This window comes from Bos indicus x Bos taurus, chromosome 28 (genome assembly GCF_003369695.1).
Source record: "Bos indicus x Bos taurus breed Angus x Brahman F1 hybrid chromosome 28, Bos_hybrid_MaternalHap_v2.0, whole genome shotgun sequence".
Taxonomy (NCBI): domain Eukaryota; kingdom Metazoa; phylum Chordata; class Mammalia; order Artiodactyla; family Bovidae; genus Bos; species Bos indicus x Bos taurus.
Window position 1 is genome coordinate 7,117,266 of NC_040103.1, and position 17,808 is coordinate 7,135,073.

General features: G+C 46.1%; 1 protein-coding gene across 2 annotated transcripts in view; it reads left to right on the forward strand.

Annotated features, from left to right (window-relative positions):
• Window positions 1-17,808, forward strand: part of SLC35F3 (solute carrier family 35 member F3) — a 426,467-nt gene that overhangs the window by 357,931 nt on the left and 50,728 nt on the right. The window lies entirely within an intron of this gene.

Below are 17,808 nucleotides of genomic sequence, written 5' to 3' on the forward strand. Positions count from 1 at the left end.
TGCCCCTTGAAATTTTGCACGAAGAGGGACGGTGATGCATCTATAATGTGCACTTTGAAGGTCCCCAAGCAGCGCTGTCAGGAGAACTCCCTGCCATGGAGGATATGCCCTGACTGCCCCGTCCAGCAAGTCCCCCACTCAGAAGCCATTTACTAACTACCGCATGCTTGGAATACAGCTAATTTGACCCATATACTGGATGTTAGTTTTCTTTCATTGTATTAATTTATATTAAAGAAAAAACTTGTGGTTTAGCTGTATTGTACAGTCTAGCTTTAGGAAGAATTTAAAATGCTTAACTTGAAAAGGCTGGAAGAAGGGTATCTCTTCAGTATTTACAAATATGTTGAGATGCTGTCATGGACAAGGGTGGTTACACTTTTACTATTTTTAAAGTTGCTTTAGAGGGCAAAATTAGAAGTCTTCAGGAAGGCTGGACTGACTTTTTTTTTTTTTAAACTTTACATAATTGTATTAGTTTTGCCAAATATCAAAATGAATCCATCACAGGTATACATGTGCTCCCCATCCTGAACCCTCCTCCCTCCTCCCTCCTCCCTCCCCATACCATCCCTCTGGGTCGTCCCAGTGCACTAGCCCCAAGCATCCAGTATCGTGCATTGAACCTGGACTGGCATCTCGTTTCATACATGATATTTTACATGTTTCAATGCCATTCTCCCAAATCTTCCCACCCTCTCCCTCTCCCACAGAGTCCATAAGACTGTTCCATATATCAGTTGGACATGACTTTTGATGACTGAATATAGTGAAGACAGTGGAGTCTGATTTCTTTTTTTATTATTTTTCATTTTTATTGAAGTATAGTGGATTTATAATGTGTTCATTTTGGGTTTACAGCAAGGTGACTCATTTATATATATATTTATATATTCATTTATATATATGAGTATATTTAAATATATATTCATTTATATAAATGTATTTATATATATTCATTTTTATATATTTAAACATATATGGCTTCCCCAGTGGTTCAACTGGTAAAGAACCTTCCTGCCAGTGCAGGAAATACAAGAGACGTGGGTTTAATCCCTGGGTCAGGAAGATCCCCTGGAGAAGGAAATGGCTACCCACTCCAGTATTCTTGCCTGGAAAATTCCATGAACAAAGGATTCTGGCGGGCTACAGTCCATGGGGTCACAAAGAGTCGGACATGACTGCATGCACACAATGTATATATATATGCATGTGTGTGTGTTTATATATTCCCTGTCATATATTCTCCATTATGGTTTATCACAGGGTATTGAATATAGTTCCCTATTGTATACACAATGGCGCCCCACTCCAGTACTCTTGCCTGGAAAATCCCAGGGACGGAGGAGCCTGGTAGGCTGCAGTCCAGGCGGTCGCTAAGAGTTGGATGCGACTGAGCAACTTCACTTTCACTTTTCATTTTCCTGCATTGGAGAAGAAAATGGCAACCCACTCCAGTGTTTTTGCCTGGAGAATACCAGGGACGGGGGAGGCTAGTGGGCTGCTGTCTATGGGGTCGCACAGAGTCAGACATGACTGAAGTGACTTAGCAGTAGCAGGACCTTGTTATTTATTTTATTTAGTAACTTGTGTCTGCTAATCCTGGAGCCTAATTTCTTGAGTTCAAATCCTGCTCCACCACTTCGTAGACCGTGGCTCCCATAAACAAGAGCTGTGAATGTTACCACTATGTTGTTGCTATACTAAGACACAATAAAGACGGAGTATCTCAGTCTGGAGCTGTGCAGCAATGGCTTGGCCTTCCCCTCGGCTCCCAGAGCTTCTAGAACTCCAGCAAGTGCTGCTGGAGGTGAAAGAGGGTAGGATGAGAGGCAGGTCATGCCAGATGTCCCTTAAGAGCAGTGATACTTATGGCTGAAAAGATCTGAGAGCAGCCACAGATGGGGACCTATCCAGGTGGAATTCTCCAAGATGAGAGCAGATGCCAGCAGAGAAGAGTCCGGGGCAGGGGAGATGTGCAGAAACAGAGGAGTAACTCAGGATTGTTGGTGCCTCCAGCAAAAGAGATCCTGGGATCTTGATGGGCAAATCTACAGACAGCAATTTGAGCAAACTCCGGGAGACAGTGAAGGACAGGGGAACTGGCTTGCTGCAGTCCACTGGGTCACAAAGAGTCCAGCACCACTTAGCAACTGAAGAACAACACATAGCACTAAACCAAGGCCAGAAAGCTATAGGAATAAACAAGGTCCTACTATATAGCACGGAACTATATTCAGTGGGTTGTGTATGTGTTTAGTTGCTAAGTCGTGTCTGATACTCTGTAACCCCATGGACTACAGCATGCCAGGCTCCCCTGGCCCCCACTATTTCCCAGAGTTTGCTCAAATTCATGTTCATTGAGTCAGTGATGCTGTCTAACCATCTCATTCTCTGCCACCTTTTTCTCCTTTTGCCCTCAATCTTTCCCAGCATCAGAGTCAGCTCTTCACACCAGATGGCCAAAGTATAGGAGCTTCAGCATCAGTCCTTCCAATGAATATTCAGGGTTGATTTCCTTTAGGATTGGCTGGTTTGATCTCCATGCAGTCCAAGGGACTAAGAGTCTTCTCCAGCACCACAATTCAAAAGCATCAATTCTTCGGTGCTCAGACTTCCTTATGGTCCAACTCTCACATCTGTACATGACTTTCTGCCATCAGAGAGGTATCATCTGCATATACTATATTCACTATCCTGTGATAAATGCAAAAGAATATATGTATGTATAACTGAGTCACCTTGCTGTACAGCAGAAATTAGTACAATGAAAATCAACTATACTTCAATACTTTCTTTAAAAAAAATTAAAAAAAAAAAAAAAAACAAAGATACAGGAGAGTAATTTGGACCTGTATTCCCAGGACTGAGGACCCAAAAAGAAAGTCACTTGCTTCCTCAACGATCAAGAAATTAAAGAAGATGCCTCTTATGTGATACAGAGGAGATGGTGGTAAAGATGACCCATCAGGAAGAATAGATCCTGCCTAAGATCTGGTCAAAGGAGGAGCTTGGGCATAAAACTAGGGACTTTTGGAAGAGATTTTCAGTGAAGTTAAGTTGACTTGTGTTGCATGACATGCACCATGTAACAAATCTGTTTGGTTGGAAGCTGGCGCACTTAAATACATGGGGGTTTCAAAGGCATTTTTAATAGCCACCCGTGGGTCTCCATACTGCAGTCAGGGCTGGGTAGTGTAGCAGAAAACAGAAGAAGAAAGCCCTCTATTCCAGGATCTCGGTCTCTGTAGGAGGACTGTCTTGTCCCTGTGGATGAGGGTCGTGGTGGGGCCAGGGGGCAGAAAAGTCAGCAAAGCAGAGACAGACTCCTTCCCGTCTGGTTTGGAGGTTTTTTGAAGCACAGTTTCAGATGTTGTTGTCTGACTAGGGACATTTAGAGCAAAGGCGGCTCACCCGGCAGCTTCGTTCTGTCTTGTTGTGATTTTGTAGAGAGAAGAGAAGGTTGGGTGAGACGCTGAACGTGGAGGCAAGGACTTTGTGCTTTAACCAGGATCTTTAGGCAAAGGGCAGATCCCTTACACCCAGACACACAGGACCTCTCAGCTGAATTTACGTCAGTCCTGCGTGAGTAGATTGGAGAAAGAAATGGCAAGCCACTCCAGTGTTCTTTCCTGGAGAATCCCAGGGACGGGAGAGCCTGGTGGGCTGCCGTCTATGGGGTCACACAGAGTCGGACACAACTGAAGCGACTTAGCAGCAGCAGCAGCAGCAAGTAGGAAGTGCCTCCACTTAGGACCCTTTGATACCCTTCTAAATTACCATCTTTGGCCTGGGTTTGCATTCTTGCCTGAAGCCTTATAAATGCTGATCTCACTTTTCTAAAGAGGAAACAACAGAGGGTCTCCTCTCATCCTCCCGAAGCCCCTTCATTGTAGATTCCTCTTATTCTTTTCATCAAGTGATCATGGCCTCCTAAAACAGACAGTGGTAGACCCTGGCTAGGAATTAGGACTAACAAGATTTCTGCTTCTAAAGTGGGTTTCTGGAAGGCAGAGACAGTGAAGCTTGAGAACAGGAATGGCTGAGAAAGGAGTTATCAACTCTAAAAGGTGGATGCTACATCATTTAGGAGAGAGGGAACCAAAGCTAGAATGTTGTTGTTTAGGTGTCTTTCTCCCAAGATAACTTTATGCAGACTTGCTCAAACTCATGTGGTTTTTAAAAATATTTATTTATTTATTTGGTTGCATTGGGTCTTAATTGTAGCACGCGAGATCTTTGTTGTAGCACGCGGGCTTCTCTAGTTGCAGCTCACAGGCTTCTCTCTAGTTGTGGTTCACGGACTTAGATGACTCATGGCATGTGGGATCTTAGTTCCCTGCTCCAGGAATCGAACTCACATCCCTCGCATTGGAAAGCAGATTCTTAACCACTGGACCACCAGCAAAGTCCTGACTCTTGTGGTTTTCAAAAAAGAAATGGGAAGACAGAGAGGAGAGGAGTAGGGGGCTTCCAGCTTTCAAGTCCCTGTTAGACTGGGGGCCTGAGAGCCAGGTGGGCAGGCGGGGCCAGCAGGTCCCAGCAGAGTGGTTGTGGGGCGCCCAGAGACCACTGGCAGGGCAGGATGGGGAGCAAAGCATAGGGTCAGAAATGGCCAGGAGCCCGACACAGAAGTGCTGGTGGGCAAGAGATGGGGGGAAAAGCCAGGCTACTCATGGAGTGGGCCTGGGGGTCAGCTTCCCCTACAGGCTAGGTCTAGAATAGGAAAAAAAAGTTATGGCCAAAGACGTTCTCCTGATTGAGAAAGACAGACTAAAAATTCTAATTTGGGAATTAGTTCCACTTACAGTTGTGTTACCAGAAGTTGGCTTTGCTCCATTATGTAAGTAAGCAATGCATGTGTATCTTGCAGCAAGTGAGTTAAGACTTTCCTGGATGTTTGCTGGCATGTCAGGCACCATTACCAGGGCATCCTTGCTTCATTAACGGTGTCCGGCAACAGGGCCATTAACGGTGTCCAGCAACGGGCCCATTAACTTGCTTGGTGGTTCTTGTGGCTGGAGAGGTCTGCTCCTCACCCAGCTCTGATCACCAGGGGCAGGAAGAGCCCCACCTTTATCTGCTAGGGACCACTTTCCTTAATAGAACATCTTAGCATCTCAACGGCAAAGAATCTTCATTTTCCCGTGTACTATTTTAAAAACACATTTATTTATTTATTTGGCTGCGCCAGTTCTTGGTTGCAGCACAGAGTCTTTGGTTGCAGCATGTGGGATCTATTTCCCTGACCAGGGATCAGACCCGGGCCCCTGCATTGGGAGTGCGGCGTCTTAGCCACTGGACCACCAGCGAAGTTCCTTCCCATGTACTCTTAGTGGAGATGGTTCCTGCTTCATTTTCAGCTCAAGGCTTCCCCCCAGATGAGGATGCCCACTACATCGCTGTGGGCACCAAATGGACTCCCTCCTAGACAGCCCACACTTTATCTCCTTGTTCCTATTCACCACCTACTTTCAGATGTCTATAATTAGAATAAGCTGATGGCTGTGTTTTAACCCTTCTACTGAGATTTCATCCTTAAATGAACTGAAACTCGCCTTGCCAGTCTGTTTATTGGAGGCCAGTGGAGAGAGGAATAACGGGATGCCCCGAGGCCAGGAAGTCACAGCAAAGTATTCACTAAGCCCCCGTGCTTTCTGAGACGGGAGGGAGTGGAACAGGAAAATAGCTGGGTAGTACTGAATTAGACAGACAGGAAGCAGGGTGACTGGACCCTAGATAGCCTGGCAAACTCTCCCTAGGCCAGGACAGTTGCTTGACTTTGCTTGTTATTATCAACAGCCCCGTTTCTCAAACAATTTCCCAGTTGCCAGCAGGGTGCCGAGCACACATACCTACTGTATGACATTTCTACTGCATAGTCTTCCTAGGAGGTAAGTATTATGGCCATATCCTCTTTAAGGATGAGCCTCAGAGAGGTTGAATAACTTGTCAGGTATCACAGGCAGGATCTGAACCCAACGTGCCTCCAGATGCGGCCTTGCTGGAATTTGCCCGTCAGTCCAGTGTCTGGGACTCTGCACTTCCACTGCAGAGGGCACAAGTTCAATCCCTGGGCGGGGAAGTAAGATCCTGCATGCCACGTGGTGTGGCCAAGAAAACACAGATGCTGCCTCACTGACAGCATCCTCATCCTGTCTGCTCTAGCTGGGTCCTGGGACCTCCAAATGATTGCCTGTGGCTTCAGCATCAGCAACCGTGGTCAGTGCCAGATGTCCTCCTGAAGGCAGCAGTCAGCGTGGGGACAGCAAAGTGCTTTTCCAGGCAACTTGTGTCCTTACTTGAGTTTAATCGGCTGAGTTGTGTATCCCTAAAGTACATATGATGAAATCCTAAACCTCCAGAACTTCAGAATGTGACTTTTTTTTTTTTTTTTTTTTGGAGACATGGCTTTGAAAGAGGTGTGTGTGTGTGTGTTAGTCACTCAGTCATGTCCAACTCTTTTGTGACTCCATGGACTGTAGTCGGCCAGACTCCTCTGTCTATGGGATTTTCCAGGCACGAATACTAGAGTGGGTTGCCATTCTGTTCTCTAGGGGACCTTCCCACCCAGGGATTGAACCTGGGTCTCCTGCATTGCAGGCAGGTTCTTTACAGTCTTAGCCACCAGGGAAGCCCTTGAAAGAGTTCCAAGATTAAGTTCAAATGAAATCATTAGGATGGTCTAATCCAATCTGACTGGTGGAAGAGGAGATTAGGACACAGATATACATAGAAGCCCCATGAGGACACAGGGAGGAGACAGCCAGTGGAGGAGAGAAGCCTCAGAAGGAACCAGCCCTGCCACTACCTTGATCTTGGACTTCCAGTTCCCGGAACTCTGAGGACATAAACATCTGTTGTCTCAGCCACCCAGCCAGCGGTGCTGTGTTACAGAAGCCCTCAAAGGCTAATACACGTGGTCTAAGGCTTCTGTTTCCTCTCCGTCCCCAGTTCGCAAAGAAGAGGAAGGACATAGAGTCAATCTGCATCAATCTCTGGAAAAACAGAGATTCAATAAGATGTTAAAACAGACTTTTTTATGCTTCTGGCCCAAAAAATAGCTGGTAGTTTAATCATAACAATAGCTTAAAATAGGATCTTTAGACTTGTATCAAAGAATCCGTATATATAAACAAAGCGGGAAGCTCAGTTTTTCTCTTGAACTGGAAACAGGTCCATGATAAGTGGTCACATATCCCATGCCTCCAAGGGGACCTTTGAAATGGTTTGACATTTTGCTTGGAAGGAGACACCCTACGTTATCAGCTCCTGGGAATCAGTCATCTCCAGCTTGTGTGAAGATCTCTGTGTATTTTGTCTCAGGATTATAGCACATTGTGAAGGCCCAGCCAACCACTTCCTCATCTATTATGCATCATGTCAAATTACTGTCAGAGCGGCCGCCCTGCCCGAGGAGCAAGGAGCAGGCTGGGACCGCCCGCTGCAGCTGAGCCAGGCTCTTTGCCCTTTTTCTGGAGCATCTGTTTGCTCTGGTGCAGGGTGGACAGGAGGATCCCAGCCTCACAGCCCTGTGGATCGAGCTGCCAGGCACTACAAAGGGCCCGCCCAACGCCTTTTGACATTGTGGTGCCAGGATGCACACAGCCACTCTCTAAAGGAAAGAAGCAGCCCTAAATCCTTCACCAGGCAGTCTCTGCTATGCTCAGTTCTGGAGCGGGGAAAAAAAAAGATCAAAGGACCCACGACACTGATGAACGTGTGTGCATATTTTCGCTTTGGTCGTGTCCGACTCTTTGTGACCCCATGGACTGTAGCCCACCAGGCTCCTCTGTCCATGGGATTCTCCAGGCAAGAATACTGGAGTGGGTTGTCAAGCCCTCCTCCAGGGGATCTTCACAACCCAGGGATCGAACCTGCGTCTCTTACGTTCCCTGCACTGGCAGGCAGGTTCTTTACCACAAATGCCATCTTGGAAGCCCCAGTGCATAGTCCCTGATGTTAACCAGGACTGCAGCCTCAGATGCTCATCTGGTCCATAAGCCTGACAAGTTCTACTGGGCCTTTAATTCGTGATTCAGGTACGATTGGAGCTGGTGGTTCCCTCACCCCTGCCCCTCTCCATGGTCTAGAATAGAGCCTTCCCAGGGCTCCTCCTGTTGGAGGACTGACTCCACAGCCCTCTCCCATCAGGCTGGCCCGAGCCCAAGGGCACATGATTACAAGGCAAACCTGGATTTTGCAGGAACTCTTTTGAACAAACGATATCACTTTCTTAGGCTTTATCCAGCAAATATTCTTAAAACACAAAGGACAGGTATTTTCTGCTAATTACTGTCATTTTCTCACAAGTAATAAACAATTTCACAATTCATGGCTAATTAGAGCCAGGAGTTTAGGTCTACTTGAAGCTTCATTGAAAACACTGGGGAGGACTTCCCTGGTGGTCCAGTGGTTAAGAATCTGCCTGCCAATGCAGGGAGCATGGGTTCAGTCCCGGTCTGGGAAGATTTCGTATGCCACGGGTCAAACAGCCCATGTGCCACAGCTACTGAGCCCACACGCCTAGAGTCCATGCTCTGCAACAAGAAAAGCCGCTGCACGAGAGCCCCATGCACCACAAAAAAGGGTAGTCCCTGCTGGCTGCAATTAGAGAAAGCTCAGGCCCAGCAACAAAGACTCAGCACAGCCAAAAATAAACTTTTAAAAAATAAAGACAAAGCACTGGGGAAAACAAAATAGTACTAGGGGCCACGAGAAAACTAGATTGGACTAGTTGTCCCTTAGAGAAATCCTAATAATGGTGAGAGTGAATGGATTCCATAATGTGGGCCACCATTGAAACAGACAAACTCTGGAACATGGGCCTAGTCTGGTGGATATTTTTATCAGTGATTTTGGTAAAATCATGAAAGTTACATTTGTTAAAATTGTAAATGACTCAAACTCTAGGAGGATTAATGATGTCTTGGGGGCTTCCATGGTGGCTCAGATGGTAAACAATCTGCCTGCAATGCGGGAGACCTAGGTTTGATACCTGGATTGGGAAGATCCCCTGGAGGAGGGCATGGCACCCCACTCCCGTATTCTTACCTGGAGAATCCCCATGGACACAGTCCCATGGGGTCGCAAAGAGTCGGACGTGTCCAAGTGACTAAGCACAGCACAGCACATGGTGAAGCCAGGACCCAGAAAGATCTGGCTGGCTAGAAAGCAGGGCCAGATACAATAAGAAATGTGAGAGGAGTATATGTGTAAAGTGTCCACATAAATCCACAAAACAAGGAGCAAGCTGGATAGAGGGGAGGCACAGCTCGACAACCACACATATGTGAAAAGGACTTCAGTTGACTATAACTGTAAAATGAGTTATTTGCATGATGAAGCCATCAAAAAATTTTGTTTAATCCAGGTTATATAATGAACTGCAATAATTTGAATTTAGGAACTGACAGTTTTGTCCTTTTCTGCAGTGATCAGATTATACTAGTAATGTTGTATGCGGCCATACTTTGAGAAAGACAAGAATGAGACTTCCCTGGTGGTCCAGTGGCTAAGACTCACCGCTCCCAATGCAGGGGGCCAAGATTCCATCCCCGGTCAGGGAACTAGATCCCACATGCCCCAGGTAGAGTCTGCATGCTTCAAGAAGCCAACTAAGACCCAGCACAGCCAAATATATAAATAATAATAGTAATAAGAGGTAAGGTTCATTGAGGGATTACTTTGTACAGGCACTAATCATAAGTACCTTATACAAAGCAGTTCATTTAACAGCCGTGTGAGGTGGATATTACTGCTGTTTCCATTTCACAGATGATGAAGCTGAGGCACATCAGCAGGGAGTCTGTGTAACTGGCCCAGGTAACCATCCTACCCAGTGCTCGGACTCAGGCTCCTGAGCTTGTGTTTTTAACAGCATTTTTCACCTGGTTCCCAGCATCATTGAAGGGCCATTGCAATGTCATGAAAACTTTTGCCCAAGGATATGAGACTTCAAAATCTGAATGGGATCATTTACTTTGACTACAAGCTTAAATTCCATTTCCTTCATTTGTGTTGACTTTGGGTTGAAAGACAGTGGCCTCAATGTTGAGGATGGTGTTGGGCAAGCCTTTGTTACCCAGATGGTCAAGGGCAGTGTCTGCACCACAGTGTCAACTCCCCACCTCCAAACCAGGGCACCGCCCCCATGAAAACAAAGCACTAAACCTCACAGCCTTAGGACACTGAGATCACTGAATGCAATCTAGACTTTGGTAGAACTTTAATTAAATGTTCAAAATATAAATCATTATACATTTAGTTCTTAAAAAAAAAACACTTTTGATTCTTGCAGTGTAGCAGCTATTAATAAAAGTTTCTGAAATGCAGTCAGACTAATCCTTGTGTCTACTGTGATTTGGTACAAAATGCTAAGGTCGTTTTTAGTTTATTCTGTTGACAGCATGAGAGATTAGACTCAAGCCTCAAAGCATCTTCTTTAAATTGAAGTCTGTCCTTTTATTTATTTTGTATTAATTCGTTTTTAATACTGGTATAGTTGCGTCACAATGTTGGGTTGGCTTTTACTGCATAGAAAAGTGAGTCGGCCATACATATACATATGTCCACTCCCTTTTGGACTTCCTTCCCATTTAGGTCACCACAGTGCGTTAAGTAGAGTTCCCTGTGCCATACGGTATGCTCCCGTTAGTTGTCTATTTTATGCATAGTATCAATAGTGTATATGTGTCAATCCCAATCTCCCAGTCCCTCCAACCCCACTCCTTTCCCACCTTGGTAACCATACATTTTTTCTGTATGTCTGTGTCTCTATTTCTCCTTTGCATATAGGGTTATCTATACCATTTTTCTAGATATCCATACCATTTTTCTAGATTCCACATATATACGTTAATATATGGTATTTGTTTTTTCTCTTTCTGACTTACTTCACTCTGTATGAGAGCCACTGGGTCCATCCATGTCTCTACAGATGACCCAGTTTCATCCCTTTTTGTGGCTAAGTAATATTCCATTGTGTATATGTACCACATCTTTTTTATCTATTCCTCTATTGGTGAACATTTAGGTTGCTTCCAAAGTCTCTCCTTTCAAAAGGAAAGAATGGAAAGGGTGATGAGGGTAATATATAAGGTATTTCTACCATGGCAGCTGCTTTGGTGATTACTGAACTATTTTCTCTCATTTAGCTACTACTTTAGTCCTCCAAGGTTGCCCATTTTCCTGATGAAGAAATTAAGGATCACAAAGATTCTACAAGTTATTTATGACCCCACCAGTATAAGTAGTGAAGCAGTGTTTCATCTTTATCTCTCTGGCTTCAAAAGTTATTGTTTTATACACCAACCCATGCTGCCTTCTGATCAAGGTTCTAGGAACCAAAGGCCTTGGTTTCGTTGACCATAACTGTGGTGCTGCCCTTTTCAGATGTGATTGCTCCCTCTGAAGGTCACCAGAAGCCTCTGGCTTCCCCCAGCTGTTTGGCCAGAGAATTATAAGCATCACAGTACAGCTCAGAGGGAAAATAGGGAAGGAGAAAGTGTATGTATGGTGAGCACAATTCTGTAAGTCAGACATGGTGCCCAGAACCTTGAAAGGCTAATTAACTGGTGTCCAGTGAATGATATTGTATTAAGCTTCCATGGGAGAGGACTGCCCTCTCTGGGGTCCTGTGCTGTGCTTAGTTGCTCAGTCATGTCTGATTCTTTGTGATCCTATGGACTGCAGCCCACTAGGCTCCTCTGGAGTGGGTTGCTGTGCCCTCCTCCAGGGGATCTTCCCAACCCAGGGATCAAACCCAGGTCTCCCGCATTGCAGGCAGATTCTTTACCGTTGGAGCCACCAGGGAAGCCCTAGGGGGCCTTTGTCATCAGATCTTCCAGTCAATATGCAGACCAAGTAGATGGGAGAAATATCAAGATATAGTCTTGAACTTCACATGTTCTACTAAGGAAGAATAGACCCTTCACCAGAGATTCGAAAAAGGCACGGGATTACTATAGATGTTGTGGGCAAGGGCCGAGAGCCCAGCTTGAGTCACGTGCCTGATCCTCCGCCTTCCCCTTCCCCACCCCCATCTCCTGCCGCCTGCCCACACACACACTAATCACCGGGACCAGAAAGGCACCTGCAATTCAATCCAGATGGCTGGAGGTCACTTCTCAAAAGCAGAATTGCACACAGATCACCAGGAGAACTTGTTCTCTGCAGATTGTGATCTCAAGGAGACGCTCTGGAGTGAAGTCTGAGATTCTACGTCCTTACAGTCTCCCAGCCGATGCTGATGCTTCTGGTCCCTGGACCACCCCACGAGGACTTTGGCTAGAGCTTGCACCTTGGCTAAGGGTCCACCAGGAAGAGGAGCAGTTTTCCCAAAAAAACAGAGAGGGTTAGCACAGAGCTGGCCACTTACAGGGACTTTTGTAGTTAGAGAAACCACCATCATTTGTGTTCATCCCAATCAAGATATTCTTGCATTCAGAAGGCAAAAAAAACTACAGTTGGTACCTGGTGCTTTCCAAATACATGTAAAGGCAAAAGGCAAAACCATCAGGAGCTGGTGAAGGTCCTTGATGTATGGAGGACAGAAAAGAAGCACTGAGCTCTGAGGTGGGATGAGAATCACAGGGGAGCATGAGGGCGATGCTCGACTGTCCTGGCTCCAGGGAAACCATAGCTCGGATACACGCGTCTGGGCTTGGCTGCACGTCTGACGGCTTGGGCTTGTATGTTTCGGGATGAAGCGGGCAGAGATTCGTAAGGCCTTGATTTAATTCGACTTCCTGCAAGTGTGGTTCTGATGCCTGTCAACGGCCTTTTGTGCTGAGTTTTGACCCCTTGGCACATTTAGACCCGCGACGGGCAGAGTAGCAGTTGAAGCAATTGATCTCTCCCGGGTTTGGCTGAGGACAGCTGAAAATCCATTTGGCTTCTCACCTGTGGAGCTCCACAGGCCAGTGGGGTCACCGTTCTGGGCTTTCATACAGAACATGGGGAAGATTCTGGCTGCCTAAGTCATCTGCTTTCTGAAATGTTACCAAGAAATGATTAAAATAATTGTGATGCTTGATGGAGAATTCTGGGAGGCTAGAACAGACCTAGAATCCTGACAGTCCCAAATCCCTGCCTTGGATGGGAAAGGGCCCTGCAAGCTTGCAGTGTGGGGCCCAGGCCCACACTGGGCTGGTGTCTTTTTTCCTAAATTGAAGTACAGTTGCTTTTCAATGTTGTGCTAATTTCTGCTGTACAGCAAAATTATTTTAGTTATGAATATATGTACGTTCTTTTTTTCTATATTCTTTTCCATTACGGTTTATCCCAGGATATCGAGTATAGTTCTCTGTGCTGTACAGCAGGACCTGTTGTCTTCACACGCTCAGAGTGAGGGGCCGTGGCTGGCTGGGTGGCCCCTGTGAACAGAGGGGAAGCCGCAGAGCAGGCTCAGCCTCTCCTCCTGCTGCTGCACAGACCAGAGCCCTCGGTCCAGCCTCTGCTCCAGGCTGTTACTTAGACTCTAAGCCATTAGAATATGAATTAGCACTGCACACAGGCACACTGGTGAAGAATCCACTTGCTGGTGCAGGAGACTCAAGAGATGTGGGTTGGATCCCTGGGTCTGGAAGATACCCTGGAGAAGGAAATGGCAACCCACTCCAGTATTCGTAACTGGAGAATTCCATGGACAGAGGAACCTGGTGAGCTACAGTCTAGGGGGTCGAAAAGAGTTGGACATAACTGAGCAAGGACGGAATGCAACAGTACATGAATCACATATTCATAGATGATTGACTGTCAATGGATCTTGAACTGATTCTGCATTTCATACATGAAAAAACTGAAGCCTGGAGACATACAGCTAATTCACTGTTAGACTACGGACTCTTACATTCATTATCAGATTCCCTAAAAGGGCACTTAAGTGAGATCTTGCTTCCAGATACCTCTGCTGCCCCCAGGCAGATGGGGGTCACTTTCCTTTGGAAGCCTCCACTTTCCTAGAAAACATAGACAGCCTCTCTCACAACCAGTTGGATGTTCTGGATGTTTGTAGATTCTGGGTGAACAGAAAGAATATGGGAAATAGGAAGGCCCATCAGGAAGCTCCTGGAGTAAACAGGACCCCTGAGAACAACTCTTCCTGGGGTGCAGGCCAAAGTCTAGGATGGGATGAAATGAGAGCAGGAATTCAGGTGAACCCTGCAGTTCTCACTAAGCCAGAGAAACACCCCAAAGTAAAGGCAGCTCTCGCTCAGCCATTTTTTTGTTACTACTCCTTTTTTTTTTTAACTTTTTATTTTGTATTGGGAGATAGCCAATTAGCAAACAATGCTGTGGTAGTTTCAGGTGAACAGCAAAGGGACTCAGCCACACACATATATATATATAATATGCATTCTACCCCAAACCCCCTCCATCCAGGCTGCCACGCAACTTTGAGAGTTCTGTGTGCTATACGGTAGGTCCTTGTTGGTTATCCATTTTAGATACAGCATTGTATACATGTCAATCCCATACTCCCTAACTAACCCCCCCACCCCAGACAACCATAAGTTCGTTTTCTAAGTCTTTGAGTCTCTGTTTTGTAAGTAAATTCATCTGTATCATTTCTTCTTAGATTCCACATTTGGGGATGTCATACGATGTTTGTCCTTCTCTGTCTGATTTACTTCGCTCAGTATGACGCTCTCTAGGTCCATCCGTATTGTCTCTCGGCCATTTTTGAATCCCTGAATCTCAAGGAATCACCAGTCTTCTTCAAGGTGTACAGTGCATGTCTACAGTCAATAGTCAGGACCAAGTCGTATGTATTTCAACAATTCCTCGGGTCCAATCTATTTCTAAAAGGAGCTGTTGATTTGTGCCATGGAAATCCATCCAACTCTGAAAAAGTCCATGCTGTTCATTTGGACAGAGGCAGTTCTAGCTGTGTGTGTAAGGGAGAGAGAGAGCGGGAAACTGCCTGTGAAAATCAGCGGACACATATCCACACACCAGTCTCCTGGTACCAGCCTTGAAAAGCTTTACAGTTAATATAAATCAATCCTATCCAAAATGGCATGTTATGAAATTGACCTTGTCCAAAACCCTTCTGTCCTTGAGATACAACAGAATCTCATCCTTTGTAAAATTGTTCTCCTTAGTAACAACCCTGATTTTTCAGCCCCCATTGAGCTTGTCGCGTCTTTGTTTTAACTCCCAGTTCGAGACCAGGAAGACACAGACTGTTCACCTGCCACTGAATTATAAAAATCTTTAAACTCTTCAGTTTGAAGGAAGCTATTTTTTAAAAGCAAAAAAACCCATTGATAAGTCAGAGGTAGAGCCTTAAGGATAACTTCCCTGAATTTTTCTTTCTGAAGACAAAGCACACTCTTGCTTTTAAATAGTTTGGGCACAGCTCCTGAAATTAGCAAAGAGCATTGCCTACACATCTGCATAATTAGTTGCAGGGAATATACCCTTAATCCACATACTCGTTTCTACAAAAGGCAGAGAAGCAGATTTCTTACGGTCAGCACTCCACACAGGCCCCTTCCACAGTCACTGAGCAGGAAGTGGCGAGGGAACCACTGCAACAGGCTGGGCTTGGTTTTCTCACTCTGTCCGGGCCAGCTGAGTGGGTGGTAAAGATAAGCCCATTTACCCGGTACATCAGCCACCATGAAGGTTTCACCAAAATAAATGTGGAGAATGGGGGAGTGAATTGGGAGCCCCTAGTTCAACTGAGCCCTGCTGCAAACCAGCTTTGCAACCCTGGACAGAGCTCATCACCTCTGTGCCTGAGGTTGCCTACCTTTACAAAAGAAAGTCAGATTTCCAAAGTCTTTACCAGCATGGACAGTCCAGTTTTACAATATCCATTTACTAAACTTTCTAGCAGCATAAATGTGCTAATGTTGCCAAATATGCTTAAATATCAAGAACTGAATTGTGGTCATTTATTCACCAGTATACTTTGAGTCGGGCACTGTCCTAGGCCCTGACAGATACAAACGTTACTAGTGAAAGTGAAAGTCGCTCAGTTGTGTCCAACTCTTTGCAACCCCATGGACTTAGTTCATGGAATTCTCCAGGCCAGAATACTGGAGTGGGTAGCCTTTCCCTTCTCCAGGGGATCTTCCCAACCCAGGGATCGAACCCAGGTCTCCCACATTGCCGGCGGATTCTTTACCAGCTGAGCCACCAGGGAAGCCAGGTTCCTTCATCTAGGAAGAAAGCAGCAGTCAGTTGGAGGAGGTGGTGGTGGTTTAGTTGCTAAGTCGTGTCCGACTCTTGCAATCCCGTGGACTGTAGCCTGCCAGGCTCCTCTGTCCATGGGATTCTCCAGGTAAGAATACTGGAGCAAGTTGCCATTTCCTTCTCCAGGGGATCTTCGCAAACAGAATTTTAAAACCTTGGGGAGATGTGAGGGAGCTGACACAGAATTTTGTGGGAGCAGATTTACAGGGTGCTGGGCGGAGCTGGAGATGGAAGAGGAAGCCCCGGGTGAGGAGGTGCCTGGCAGCTCTGTAAAGGGGATAGCAGTGGCATGATGTCTCTGAATTTCTGAAGCCCATGAGAACCAGGTTCAGTGCAGTACAGAGAAATTCCTGATTCCTAACAAGGCAGGACCCTGCCTCTGTGAGCTCTGCTGTCCTGGCCAGGTCCTAGGTATGACTTCCTGCAGCCATCTTTCAAAGACAGACCATCAGGACAAGATATTGCTTATACTCCTCTGAGAAAGATCCAGGACATCAGAAGATACAACAGGAGCAACAAAGGGACTGAAGTCAAGCTAAAGGTCTTTGGGAATTCCATAGCATAATATCATGATCCCATCATACCACCGTTGCATCTCTGTGGACAGATCTGTGAAACAGCTGTATGCAGTAGCTCACCGTACATTGCATTCATTCCTTCAAAGCTTGGACATTGAAGATTGCCATTCTAGCCACTGACCAAATGCCATTGCCTTTCATTGTGACAGAAGCAGAGAGCACCCCAGTCATTGGTCCCGCCCCCAGTCTCAAGCCTTGGACTTTCCATTGCCAAGATGGGAGACAGACAGGGCCAGAGGGAGAGATGCTCACCCAAGGTCTTCAGGAAATTCCATTAGATTTGGGGAGTATCTGCCAGTCGTCTCTCCACATGGATAGAATCCTAGGTCCCAGAAAGGTGGTGTGGAACAACAGAAGTGAGTACACAGGTTCCCTTGTTGAACAAGGCTTTTTTCTTGTTGAACAGTTTTTATAAACTTCTTCCTTGCAATGAACTCAATGGGCCCACTCTGAAGCCCCAGACAAATAGCCACCCACTGGGAAGAAAGCCAGTCCAGCCAGCAGATGAATGCAGGCATCGGTTACAACTGTGGGGCCCAGTTCAGGAGTCCAGCAGGCACCATCAGATCCATATTATCCCATCCTCATGAAGTTTAAGCCTCACCTTCTTTTTGATGACCAAGGAAATGTCCACAGATCTGCCATGGCTTCTCCACTGTGATAAAAGTGTTGTTGAGTCAGGTGTTATAAAAATATATTTCTGGTTTAAGTCTTGACAGCTTAGTGAGACTCAAAATGAATCTTTACTGAAAGGCAGAAAAATAGATGCAAAAGCTCAGGGGCTTCCCTGGTGGTCCAGTGGTTGAGAATCCACCTGCCGATGCTGGGGACACGTAGATAGATAGATAGACCAGGGTTCGATCCCTGGTCCTGGCAGATCTCACACGCCTCGGAGCAACTAAGCTCATGAGCCACAACTACTGAGCTTGTGCTCTAGAGCCTGTGAGCTGCAGCTACTGAAGCCTGAGCGCCCTGGAGCCTGTGCTCTGCAGCAAGGCAAGCCTCTGCACCACCGCTAGGGAGT